This window comes from Nomascus leucogenys, chromosome X (genome assembly GCF_006542625.1).
Source record: "Nomascus leucogenys isolate Asia chromosome X, Asia_NLE_v1, whole genome shotgun sequence".
NCBI lineage: Eukaryota > Metazoa > Chordata > Mammalia > Primates > Hylobatidae > Nomascus > Nomascus leucogenys.
The window spans coordinates 108,552,130-108,559,090 of NC_044406.1; positions in this window are offsets into that span (position 1 = coordinate 108,552,130).

The following is a 6,961-nucleotide window of genomic DNA, read 5'->3' on the forward strand; positions in this document are numbered from 1 at the left end:
TTACCCAAGTAATTCTTGAAGATACTATTTTGACTCTACAGCCTCAGGTTAAAGACATACGGAATGGTAAACAAATATTGTACTCCAAATAAGTAGGTTGACTTTTCATAGGAGCAAAGGGTTAGCAATTCTTTTTTTCTTTTTGAGGCAGAGTCTAGCTGTCCCCCAGGCTGGAGTGCAGTGGCGCGATCTCGGCTCACTGCAAGCTCCGCCTCCCGGGTTCACGCCATTCTCCTGCCTCAGCCTCCCGAGTAGCTGGGACTACAGGCGCTCACCACCACGCCCGGCTAATTTTTTTTGTATTTTTAGTAGAGACGGGGTTTTACCGTGGACTCGATCTCCTGACCTCGTGATCCGCCCGCCTCGGCCTCCCAAAGTGCTGGGATTACAAGCGTGAGCCACCGCGCCCGGCCAGCAATTCTTAAACTAATTTATACATGTTCTAAGATTAAGCAAATCAGCTAATATATTGTGAAGAATGAGAACCAATTTTCTCAATGTCTTTGAATGAACTACAAATGAGGAAACAAGAAAGGCTGGAATGAACCTTGTGGTATTGGATTAGAATCAGTATGAATTCAGCATTTTAAACATGTAAACAGATAGCTACAGAAAAAAAGATATACATGGGTATGCATATACATTCTTATGTTCCCTAGCTGTGTCCATTAAGAGGGCCTAGAAGCAAGGACACTCTAGTACCAATGAGCACACCAAATGCCTAAGGAGGCTGAGTCTCAGCCTAGAGCCTAGCATAGTGCTTAGACCTGGATGTTCAATAAATGATAAATATCATCGTCATCATCATCATCATCATCATCTCACTTTAGCATCATAAGGAAAGTTGACTACATGTACAGAAAAACTTTAAACAAATGAAGGCAAGAGAATGAAGACACAAATAAAGAAAGGATAATTGAAGGACCACATTTCTGATGGAATAGGAAGGAATAGCCTTCCCTATATAAGAAATTTTCACCTTGGAAAAAAAGTTACTTCTGCCTCTAAGAGAGGAGGGAGGAGAAGAAAATAATTGAAGACATATGTAGACATGTTAAGATTGAAAAGAAAATACCTTTAATTGCCTCAGAAAAAATATGACTAAAACCATCTAATGAGAGCAAGAAATGTGGATGGAGAAGGGAATATTGGACAATGTTAGGACTGCCACTTCTAGAGAAATGTGATACCGGGACAAGATATGACTAAAAAGGTCTGCAGAGCAGCAGAGAGTGCCTACTTCAAGTTAAGTAACATGAATTTGCAATGAATTCAGTCCATTTCATAATACTAGAGTTATTATTAAAAAGACACTGTTTATTATTTAATTGGTTTTGAATTATTTCTTATGAATTAACTTTGTCTCTCCAATTATAACTTTCTTAGGCAAAAGGACATTTCTTACATAATGTTTATATTTTCTGTTGCACTTATTACAGTGCTAGCGATATAACACATACCCAGCAAAAGGTTGATAGCATATAAACAACTACATTTTCAACTTGGCCTTTATGATGTCCCTGCTTCTGGATTTTGTTTAGTTCTTCTGCTATTTTCCAGGTAGGCCAGAGAGATGCATTAATTTCCTTATAGAAATTGGTTGATTACCAACAAAGTTCAGAGAGAAGAAAGGACAGCACAGACACTCTTGTGCTTACTAACAGTAGATCATATGTGGCAAACTCATCATGGGATAGCATCCCATAGTCATGAATACATAGGATAATACAATTTATTCAACATCCTCCTAAGAATAATGTAATTAAAAAAGAAATCCACTTCTCAAATACCCCAAATTTTACCCCAAAGTCTAATTGGCATTTGAATTATTCACTATCTTGAGTTATTCTTATCACCACTTCCTATCAGGTGATATCCAAGATATGACTACACCTTAAGTGCCAACCACTTCTCCAAGGTTGTGGACTAGAGACACCAGAGAAGCAAGTGCTCTCATTAGAAGAGGACATTTTGAACTGCAGCTTTTCTCCAGGCTCACAGGTTTAATTTCAGCCTAACAGCTGCACTGCAGTCCATGAAATATTTACATTGTTTCTTGCTAAATTATATACATTATTTACCATAACATCTATTAAATATTTACCACCATTCCAAATACGTCATGTAGCACACTCCACTGCTCTTGTTTCTTTTAGCATTAAAATAGAAAAGGCCAAGCCCTGCAGGAGCCTGGAGAAAGCAGCTATGACAAAGAAGAAAGCAGAGGAGGAAAAATGTGAAAGGAAGCAGAAGGCAGCTATCTAAAAACAGGCTCAGTATTACACACTCCCTATTTTCTTCACTTTGCCTTCCCCTAACTGGAATGATCATTTCTCTCACTTGGAGAAGGTATTTTTCCCCCAATAATTTATATATACAAACAGCTTAATAGAAACTGCTCTGGAAATAAGCTATATTATCTTCAGGAGCCATATTCCAAAATAGATACGTAAAATCATCTATTAAGAAAGGCTTATGGTGATATCAGAAGTCAAGACATCATCCCACCTTATTCAGAACTCTTCCCTACAGAAAACAGAATTGAATTAATTCAATATAATATAATATAAATGAAATACATTCAACACTCCATAAGCAATGCAATCTTTCACTCTCTGGTAAATATGAAAATTACTAATAGATGTGTTGTCAATAAGACATATATGGTACTTGTGATCAGTAAAAGATGCCAAACTATGAAAACTGTTGATGGTATCAGGGATGCAAAACAACAAAAGAACTAATTGGTTCCCAGTTAAGCAAGATTTTCCTTAACTTCTCATTGTCCCCAAAGTAGGCTTTTTAGAGATTGCTAGTTAGCTACCAACTATGTATTCTCTTCTACTGAAATTAACAGAACCTTGATGTTTACAGGTACACACCAAAAGACCATATTTTCCAGCTTTCCTGGCACCTGCAGGAAATATGTTTCCACCAATAGAAGTAACTGGAAATGCTGTGTGGGACTTCCAGAGGTGTCTTTACAATGGAGGGATACATAGCTTGCTTGCTTTCTTCCTCCATCCTGCTGTTTGAAAGCTGAAGATGATGACTGCTGCAGCAGTAGCCATCTTGAATCATAAAAATAAAGGCCATATCATCGGAATCAAACTGATAAAAACTGGACAAGTCTGGCGTTCTGATGATGGTGGAGCTGCCACGCCATCCCTTAACGGTCTACCTCAACACTTGTTTTACATGAGAGAGAAATAACTCTGTCATATTTAAACTACTATAATGTAGGTCACTTCTATATGTAGCAGACTTAATCTATACAATACTTAACCAATACAACTAGGTGTATGCACTATTTCTCCCTCTCAAACATTTCAACCTACAAGTATTGTGTATCCTTATGTAGGTCTATTTGCTATCAATTTTTTTCTGAGCACAATTACTTACATCTTAGTCGTGCAAGTGCTGTGGGTAATTTCAGTCATGGTTATCTGTCTACTCAGTGTAAAGACTGTCTTTGTTTCTACTCATTTGAAGTCAGAGAGTAGCCTTCTATAGTAATTATGAACAACCTAAATTATTTTTCCTCCAATTTAGATTGAACTGGGTTACAAATGGGTTAGTGCTGCCAATATGCTGAAATATATTATTTATGTCCATATCCTTGGAGCTGTCAAGACCTTGCTGGTTAATTTTCATTTGTTGGATTGAGTAGTTATTTGCAACTACCATGCAGATATAAATGCATTAATATATTTGACTTAGACACAGAAATTAAATTCCTAAAGCCTCATTTGTTTCACATACAAAATAGTTTGAAAATTTTCTTAAACTACACTTCAGGTCAACAAACAATTTTTGGATGTTTATCATATGTTACCATATGTTAGGAAATATAAAGCATGCTTAGCTGAGATTCAACAAGTCCAAAACTCGCAAGTAGAATCTCCAGAGGGAGAGGGAGCAGACAATTTACTATTATTATCATTTTAATTGGTCAATAACATTGTGTGTTTTTATCATGTACGACATGATGTTTTGAAGTATATATATTGTGGAATGGTGCAATATCTCACACAGTTATCATTTTTGTGTAAGATCACATAGCATCCATTCTCTTTACCTTTCTTAATACACTGTATCATTAACTACAGTCATCTTATTATACAATAGATCTCTTGAAATTTATTTCTCTAATTTAACTGTAGTTATGTATTCCTTGACCAATATCTCCCTATCTCTCCTCCCAACCAGCCTAGCTTCTAGTACACAGCATTGTACTCTCTACTTTTATGAGATCAACTTTTCTAGATTCCACATATGAGTGAGATCATGCAGTATTTATTTCTCTGGGCCTGACTTATTTCATTTAACATAATGTCCTCCAGGTTCATCCTTGTTGTCACAAATGACAGGATTTCATTTCTTTTTATGGCTGAATAGTATTCCATTGTGCATATATACCACATCTTATCAATTAATCTGTTTATGGTCATTTAGGTTGACTCTGTGTCTTGGCTACTGTGAATAGGGCTGCAATAAACATGGGGGTGCAAATATGTTTTAGAGATCTTGATTTCATTTTATTTGGATATATACCCAGAAATTGGATTGCTGGATCATATGGTAGTTTTATTTTTAATTTTTTGAGGAACCCCCATATGTTTTTCATAATTGCTGTGCTAATTTACACTTGCAGACAGTTTTGAAGAAAGCATTTGAATTAAAATTATCCTTAAATGAATGGATAGTGTAATTGCATTTTTGCACCAAATGTAGTCATCTATGGCATCAATACCTCTTTTTAAATTTTCTAGATTTTCTATTTTGCTTTTCTGAAATACATTGAATCACTTCATATTGCAGCCGGGATTTCCTGAATCCTCTACCTTTTAACATTAAAATTTCCCAAAGTGCATTGCAGGTGTTTTTATAAGAAGGATATTCTTTAAGATTGGCTTGAATAGATCATAATAGCTTTTGATTCAGACAGATGGTTTCATAAACCTCTCCAAGACTATTTCTATACTAGCAACATCTTCAGAAAAATCAAGTAAATATCATTGATTTTGAGTATTTTGATGTTTAAGGTGAACAGGTCTATTTTATGCCAATAATAATATAGACAATTGCCTGGGTTTTCCTCCTTACAAGATTGAGCAAAGCAAAAGTGTTCTCAAGGCTGCATTCATAAATGGTATACTGCTTTGTAGTTAACCAAATGCTACAATATAAAACAAGATTGGTGAGAACATTAGCAATGAATGGCATTATTTTTAGATCTTGGCCAAATGTGATTTAGCTTGGTTTTGTTTAGCCTAATTTCTTGATTTAGACTGAGCAAGTCTTAGCTCTGTGCCCTCTTCAGTGTGGAGTTGGCCTTTATGTATTTGCATGTCACTTTTATAATTTTCTAATATACAGACTTAATAGTTTCTGGCTCCCCATTGACTACTTTGGGAATGGGGACTAACTATCCAATCCTCGAATGAGAGTGTTAGAGATTCCAAGTCTGCTTTATATATGTGAACACTGTTCTATTCTGTACCCCTTAATTGTATAACAGGACAGGCTGATGATAGAAATACGGAACTTTGAACCAATTCAAAAGCCCAACCCAGGATACATTATACAGATGGTTTGCTGTATTCCCAGCCTGACCTCTGTTCTTGTCATTTTCAATCATGAAATTGTGAATTACCTTACTTTAAATCTAGTGAAACTTACTTTAGAAAATCCATACATAGATCAGTATATTTTTGTTCAGAGAGCATCAAAAATACAGAGGCTTTTCTTCTAATTTAAAGTGAGCTGTCATGTCACTTGATTCAAGTTTCTAATTGTGGGATGATTTTAAAATAAATTTTGGGAATTACTCAGTCTCCAAAAAGTATTCATCCAAAAGGATTGCGAAAATCCAATGTCTAAAATGCACTGGAATGGTCATACTCTCAAGATGAATTACCTTTCTTTTTATATCCTAGTTGTTGTGTCTCTGCAGTTCTTCCTCTCTGCACCAATATACTTTCAATTGTACCTACTTACAGTGTTTTGGAGAGGATCCGAAGAGAGAGCGAGCTGAGGTCTAAGGTTTTAATGGAGATTTTGTCTAGACTGACTTTTTTTTACTGATGTTTTACTGCTTGAGATTAGAAAAGAGAAATATCAAAGGACAACTCTTTTCATAACACTATTTTTCTTATACTTTATCCTATCTAGAAATCTGCTCAGTTCACTAATTTTAGGCAATTTTAAATCTATTTTCTAAATTGGCATTTAGGAGTTATTTGAGTGCCAAAGTATAAAAGGGGGGTATATGTAATATAGGAACATAATTAATTAAAACACAAGCTTTATCGGTTCATCCATAGAAAACAAATTTATTTTAGAAAATAAGGAAATCAAGTGCTATTTAAAAGTACAAGAACAGTTTAATTTCACCAAAGAAATAAACCGACTCTGGCATTCAACCAACTCCACCAGCTTCCTTGGGGGCTAAGTTCTGTCTGCACATCAATGAAAGAATCCGTATTTGAGACACGAAGTAACTTTTGGCAGACATTGAAAAAGGCACCAAATGGTCTCTGTCTTTGCTGTGATCAACTGTGAAATGAAAACCTACCACTTAAATCACTTCTACTGAAACCTAATTCGTTCTCCTTCAGCACAATACAGAATAAATCTCAGTGCCCTCTGGCCCATGGAATTTTTCTTAAAATAAAGCCAACAATATGAAGTTTCTGTGGTTGGAACATTGTCCCAATCTGCAAGTATACTTGATATTTCAACCATAGTTTGAAATCTAGTTTATCAGTGTATTGTCTGGTGTGTACAATGTCAACCTCATTTAAGTGCTGGTTCTACCACTAGCTACCTGTGGGGCCTTGGTCAGGTCATTTTTCTTCTATGGCCTTCATTTTCTTCAGTGATAAATTTTTTAAAAATCAAACTAATTTCAAAGCTTTCTTTCAGCTTTTTTTTTACTTTTTAAACATTTTATTTTTAT